Raw genomic sequence first — 7,513 nt, forward strand, 5'->3', positions numbered from 1 at the left:
TTTGTTTTGTTTGTAACTTCTGAAAGGGTTGTCCTAAGAGCAGCTTGCCTTGTTTAACTTCTGAAAGCTTTAACTCAGACGGTAACTTCAGTGGGGATTTTCCCAGCTGAAACTGATGTGAACTGATTTTTGAACAGCCTTGTGGGACTGTGTTTTCTCTGCGGAAAGCCAACATGGTGCATCTCAGCTGTTGTATGTTGAAGATCTGTTTTTTTTTTTTTTTTCTGGCAGATGTGCTCTAGTACAGTTCACAGCTTATGCTAAGCCAATAAGTTAGAGTCACACCATCGTTTTCCCCAGGGCGCCACAATGATTGGAACAAGCTCTGGTTCAGTGGAAAATATTTCCAGAACTCCCAGCATAAACGAAAGTAGACGAGAACAGCCAAGAATAATTTTCGATGATTTCTTGTTTACTTTTGAAATCAGAAAGTGACGCAGGGAGTGACATCAAACTGAGCTTAATAGTGTTTGAATTGCCAGAAAAGTCAGAAGCCCTCAGCAGAATCATAGTTCCTTCCTGTTCTCAGTTACAAACTAACTACTACTGGAAATGTTATTAGCGTTCAACTTTATTTTTGGTATTCAAGCGTTAAACAAAAATCTGCCTAGACATAATTTTGTCGAAAGAAACAAAATGGCAGAAATGTGAAAAAAAACAAAAAAAAAACTAATATGTAGCCATTTTTGCTTCAATATTGGGAGGTTGTGATAAACTTCAGACTTTTCCACAAGGAATTTTGACCTTGGAAGACTTTGCTGCTTATTTATCCAACTTGGACCTTGACAATATTAACTTTTGAGTAAAAATGGAACACAAAATCAATTCATATGTTTCTCCAAAATGGGCATTGCCAGTTCATTTTTCCCTGTGAAAAAATATCCACAAACTAGACAAGTCAAGGCCCTGCTATATTAATATTTTAGAATATCTGTCACTGGAGTGGTAACAAGCCTTAGAATTGAAGTGTGAAGTCTGAAGTGGAACTTGTTAGAGAACAGTTGTCTAAAAGTGTTTTTTGGTCACACACACAGCAGCCATCTTAGGCATTAACTAAGAAAAAAATACACTTCCAATCTAACTTAATGTTAAGCAAAGTGAACAAAACACCAGCTGACCTCACCAGAAATAGGAACACAGACTGTTTCACAGATTTAAAACTCCTGCTCATTATAATTTTTGAACAAAAAAGTTGAAATAGTTGCTCTGTGTCTCCAAAATATTTCCAAGATGAGCTTGGCACAGCGAGCGTCAGGGTCGCGTCCTTAAATCCTGTGCAAGTCTGAGATAAGGATGGTGATAATATCTGGCCAACAGATCAGAAATCAAAAGAGAGAATCCTGCCAGGTGGTGGGGGAAGAGATGATAAAAATCAGACAGAATATTTAAGGAAAAGTCCATTTAATCTTCTCCTGAGTTCCCATCAAATAAGCACCACTGCTCTGTGAATTTAATTAATGCCTTGTGCAGCTGCGGCAAGCATCATCAAGTGGCTTCAGTCGTCTGATAAACATTAATGGTAAGTGTCTGAGGATGTCCGCTTGTTCTTATCTTTAGTTTGCAGGGAGAGTTTAGTAGCCAAAAAAATTTCATAAACGCATAAAAAATAAGTCCTTCTCTGCGCGATTAGCTTTTCATGCCTCTGCATAAATTCAAGCTGCCTAATTACAGTTAAATAATAAAAATATTTGTTAAGAAGTCACACAGGTTCTTGCATCACACATTATGTGTATTTACATTTAGTACATTGTTGGTTCTATAAATTTATGCTTTGACCCCTGACAGAATTATTTCTCTCCAACAAATTAACTTTTCCCTTTGTGATAATTACCTGTTACTAACATGGCTGCTTGTACTAGTTTTATTACTCCTTAATACTTTTTTACAACATATTTTATTATAATTTTCTTTTTTTTAAAAAACATACATATTCAAATACATACCTAATTAATTTAAATGACAATGCAATCATATTACTACACATTCATCCTCATAAACTAAATAATCTGGCAAGAAGGATCATGTTAATGAGAGAGGAGGCACTTTCACTAAACACTTAAAGGCAGGATTAAGATACCTTTTTGACACCTCTGTGCCTGGCTGTTCCATTCCTGTGCAGTTCTGTTTGATTATAATCTCACAGTTTGGGTTTTCTCCCATTGACTTAGATTCCACCAGTAGAATTTCTGCTGGGCCAATCAGTGAACCGACAAAGACATTATGAACAATCACGTTGATTTTCTGAAGTGTTTTTAGAATTGTCATTTGCCTTCTTAGCAATGGCGGCAGAGGAAGTGAACGAAGCCGTTCAGTCCGTGTTGGCATTCACAAATGTAATTAACATGAACAGTGCCTGGTTCAGCTCAGCACTTCTCTCGTTGCTGTGCCGGATGGTTGTTTGCAGCGCGGGCGATCTCCGGTAAGCTTCTTAGCATCAAGCTGGCGCATTGCATACGTCACTGCCTGGTGCAGATTCCCGCACCAGCAACGTTTTTTCAGTGAATGTCATGTTTTAAAACGGAACAAAACCTCCCAACACTGATGTGTTTAACCTTTCAAAATTTTATCACACTCAAGCTCAGGTTTGTGGGATATCAGCGGCTTGATATGTAACTTTCAAATGACGAGAAACAGCTAAGAGAAGGGCATCTACTCTCTGTTTTAAGACAGAACTCGCAGAAAAGTTCCTAAATGACTACTACCTGGTCAGAAAAAGACTTTTTCTGACCACTAGAAAGTAGTCTTACAGATTTGATTTCCAAAAAAACTGTTGCATCAGACTACCTTATCGCCCCCCCCCCATCCCAGTCATGGGGTTGTGAAGCCTAATGTTTGGCTCCAGCCAGAAGAGTTTTTTGATCTGTCAAGCAAAGATAAAAGACAAACAGCAATGGATAGACCGACTGAAAAGAAAATACTGTGCAGCTACAACAAACAATGGGAAGCAAAGGATATTGAACATAGGTTTAACTTATTAGCAATGGCTTAAACTACATGACCTAAGTGCATTTCTGTTTTAACACATGTACATAGATTGTTAAAGAACAGCAAGGCCAATCATTGTCAAGGGAGGTCATAAAGAAAAAAAGCAATAGAAGATGAAAATAGTCAAACTTATATCTCTGACACATGTGTCTTTCAAGTTGAATTGTTGGCTTTCATAAATACTACTTGAACAGAATTCAACTCAGATTGTGAAGTGTTCTAATCCAGTCTGATTATTATTTTTTTTCTCTGAAATCTTGTTCAGTACGCAGTCAGTTCAGTCTGAAATGTTTAGACCAGAATAGGATTCTAATAATCTACAAACTATGATTGATGCTGGCGTCAATACAGAGGCTGAAATAAGCAGTGAAAAGTTAATAATTGTCCACAAAACCTAAACCAGGATGAAAATCTAGTTATACTGCTGCTTAATGTTGCTCACTTGATTGATTTTTGCACATATTAAATTGCCACTGGGAAATGGCAATTTCCTTGTTCTCAATTATGCGACATGCCAGCAGAGCAGTCATACCGGTGACATATAAATCCACTGTTAGATACATTAAACACTCTGCAAAGTGCATGAGCAGATCAGAGCACTTAATTCTGTGACTTGTTCAGAACTGAGTGGGGGGGCTCCATCTAAATGTTTGCTCTTTCAGTCGAATATCAATCTTTATGCTGTGAATAAAAATGTACCTTGGAATATCTTTAAGGCAAAGTCAAGTTGGGATTTATTGGTTCCACTGAGACATATCCTCGATCTCTCCGTTTGGCAGCCCTTGCAAGTTTTGGGAGATCATGCAGCTGTTTTCAGGTGAATGAAATCTTCATGTTTCAGACACCCTGGTCCTCTTCGTAAACCACTTTGCATGTGTTTTATGTTTCTGGATTATCCTGGAGCCTACGCAGTCTTCTCAATATCCTGTGAGTTGTTCCACAACCATACATAACACATAAGTAACCCCTTCTGTATAAAAAAAAAATTGAATTAAATGGCATGAACAAAAACCCAAATAGATGTACATTGAGTACATTACTAACACCTACTATGTCTCTCGCTGATGTGCAAAAAATACAGAATTTGGTTTGTTTTAAGATTTAACAAATTGGAAAAATGACCGTGACATTTTTCTTAAAAAACATGCTGGTTCATTTTGACAGACACTTAACGGTTATCTTGCAATCATGTTTAAGTAACACGCAGAAGAAAGCAAGTATCAAAATTAAAAATGGAATTTGAAAATGCAAATGGAAAAAATTGTTTTCAAAGCAAATTTTAAATTTAATCGTGGGACGAACCAATGCCAGACTCCACGTATGAAGTGTAGTTGGCACTATAAGTGCTTAGGGGGCGACAGTAGCTCAGGATGTAGGGAGTCGCCCAGTAACCACTGGGTTGCCAGTTTGAATCCTTGTTCCATCCATCTCAGTCATCTCGTCTCAGCTTTGGACAGAGCACACCATCCGCTTTGCCTGCTTGCATTGATCAGAGGGGCTGATGGCGCCAATTCAATGGTGGTCTCACTTCTGCCCCACAGTGGCTATGTGTAGCTTATCATCACTGTGTGAACATATATACGACTGAGTGAACCTAAATGTAAATGGACCGACCACTCAAAGCAGTTTTACTCTACAGACATATTCACCCATGCGCACTCACATCGGAAGACAACTTGGGGTTAAGTGATTTGCCCGGGGGACACATAGATATGTGACAGGAGAAAGTGTGTAATGTAAAGCATTTTGGACGTCTCAGCCTTCATAAAGCTCCATAAAAGTGCAGATAATTTGCCATTTGCCACTTACCTAACATTGAAGACAGACATTAAAAACTACAGTTGTCGGCACTGGCAAGGTAATAATTTTTATTTTGCTTTATTTACTTATTGGCAAGCACTATCCCAAAATCAGAACTTGAAAACCTTGTCTGTAAGATGCTCTCTTTACATGTCCTATCTTGACATTTCTGGCATACAAAAAGAAGAATGGGGTTGCCTACATGTGCCAGGGCAGTTTACTCTACAGAAAGCATGTGTTTATCTGAAATGAATATTACTTACATATCTGCACTATTCACGCCTGCAAGGTCCATCGTCCTACAGCCATGGAAAATTGTGTTTTGTGTGTTTCTGTGGACGTCTAATCCCCGCTCAAACCGTCATAGTGGAAACCGGAACAAGAGACATGAGCCATGAAAACGTGAGCAGTCAGCATTCCCACCTGCCAGTCGGGATCTAGAGATCTCCAAGATCAACCAGGATCAACCAGGATCCCAATCATCATCAGACCAGCAGATTAACATGGTTTCTTATTGTTAGGCTTAAACCTGGACCCAGCCCAAACATTAGCTTGGTGATTACACACCAATACGTCTCTTTTTTTCCCCTAGAAAATATGAGAGCAATTTCCTTATAATAATATCAGTAAATGCAGACATGATGAAGTGAAGGACAAAAGTCTACGATACATAATGACAACAAGATTGTGATAACCTCTGTTTACTTACCCTGGTTTGTGACCGGTAAATGAGAAAATGTTTCAACTATCCTCGTTATCTCTTATAACTTCAGTTTACAATAGCTCAAAATCTTTATTTTGTCAAATAAAATCCGTGTGTGGCTTCGCTCAGGTTGCAGTTTCTGGTTCTGTTTCCTCTCCAGAGAGAGACTCTGTTGCAGCTATCCAATTTAATACATATTTCTTTTCTTAAACAAAAATATGAACAATATCTTTACTCTAGAGTAAGCCAAGTGTACTGTCTATTGAGCTTCTGGGAGATTGCTTTTTGACCTCAGTTTAAGAGGAAAAGTTAGCAACCTTGTCAGCTTGCACAGTAGCTACAACTACATAGTAGCTAGTAAGACAACTTTAGCCTCAGCAGTACACCCACCCTCCACCCCCCTGTCCCAACTATGTTTTTTTACAAAAAAAAAAAAAAAGATTGACAGTCTGCACAAGACTCAGCTTTAAGCTTTTCCTCATTTACTCCTTTTCTCCTAACAACCAGAAGAAGCTTATCATCCAAACTTCATGGGGGAATTACCTGTGATTGATTGTGGCGGCCTACTTGTCAAGGACTCACCAGAAGGATGCGTTTGAGGACAGGTATGCTTAGCTGACCTCCCTGGCTGTTGATTAATGCTTTGTGTGCTGCTGATTTGTATCACTCTGCCTGAGAGTGCTCAGAGAGGCACTGGAAGACGTAGTCCTCACTGCTTTGATAAAACTGGTGAAGGGAGAAAAACACACTTTCCATGCCCTCTTATAGGCAAATACCAAGTGATTTAGGTGGTAGAAACTCGGGCACTCCAGCTTTGAGCTCTTCCTATGTGTTGCTTCCACTGCTGCTTCCAATAAGTTGCAAGGACACTGCCCAGAGGCTGACAAAGGAAAAGTGAATGAAACAGGGCTTCACTACTGACACAACCCATAAAATGAGAAAAGCCGGGAAACTTTTGTGTAAACACAATTGTGCTTTTGTGTCTCCAGGGAGAAGATTTAACATCCCAAGAAAGGTTCCCGCGAACAGAGAGGCTCATTCTTAAAATCACAACCAGGCACTGTTTAGTAACATGCTACTGAAAGGAAACAGCCTCGGCACATGCAGACGGGGGCGAGGCACGCGATTCGTTTCATGTGTTTATTTATACTCAAGGCCAAAGAGCAAAACAGGCCAGCGCTGTCTATCCCCAGGCAAAGGGTTTTTGTTTGACACAAATCTGTTGAACTTTGTTTACCGTTTCCTTGATTTTCCATTTGGGTTCCTCTCTCCACAGCTGCGGGGCTAAACACATGTTTTGTTGCAGAGGATTGGAGTGATACCTAAAGTCCCTTGGCTCAGAGTTGAGTGTTTTGACTGATAGACAGGTTCCCCTTTGGACAATGCATCATGTCTTTCTTTGCCTACGAACACTCAGAGCATCACATGAGAGGTGAAAATGCCTCAAAGCGAAAAACAGATAACTAGAGGGAGTACTTCTGATGTAGACTTTGTACTTTTTCCGGTTTGTGGAGTTCAATAAATTCTTTAATTTTAGACTCTTTTTTTTCCCACAAAAAATTATGATTAACAAACTTTACAGCTGCAGTGTTTTTATTTTATTTTATTCCATACTCTACTAGTTAAAGGCTGACTTCATCTCAGTACATCACAATTTTTATGGATGGTCATTTGCATATCGAGACAGAATCATCAGAGAATCCACATAAGTAATGTAAATTATGAAACATAAACATTCCTATTTATGCGTACCCTGTCATGATTCATCCATATTTCACCTCATCCTTATGAAGCACCATCTAAAGTATTCATATCTGTTTAAAGGTTTTCACATTTCAATGCAAATGCAGCTGTAAGTATTTTGGGGTATGTCTCTGCCAGTATTGCGCTGCCAGCTACACACCGAAATGTTTTCCCGTTCTACTTTGCAGCGTAGGTCAAACACAGTTTGATCGAATTAAAACATCTGCATACGTCAACAGTTTTCAATTGTTCAATCCGTATAGACGTGAGGCATATTAGTTG

The 7,513-nt window shown here is 39.1% G+C and overlaps 1 long non-coding RNA gene across 1 annotated transcript in view; it reads left to right on the top strand.

Annotated features, from left to right (window-relative positions):
• Positions 1–7,069, top strand: part of LOC107836635 (uncharacterized) — a 12,324-nt gene extending 5,255 nt beyond the window's left edge. Inside the window, exons 2-3 of the long non-coding RNA XR_001662579.1 lie at positions 5,996–6,093; positions 6,478–7,069. This is a non-coding gene — a long non-coding RNA (uncharacterized LOC107836635). The remainder of the gene's footprint in view (positions 1–5,995; positions 6,094–6,477) is intronic.
• Positions 7,070–7,513: the final 444 nt, after the last annotated feature.

The sequence above is a fragment of the Poecilia formosa genome, unplaced genomic scaffold, assembly GCF_000485575.1.
Source record: "Poecilia formosa unplaced genomic scaffold, Poecilia_formosa-5.1.2 Scaffold71, whole genome shotgun sequence".
Lineage (NCBI taxonomy): Eukaryota > Metazoa > Chordata > Actinopteri > Cyprinodontiformes > Poeciliidae > Poecilia > Poecilia formosa.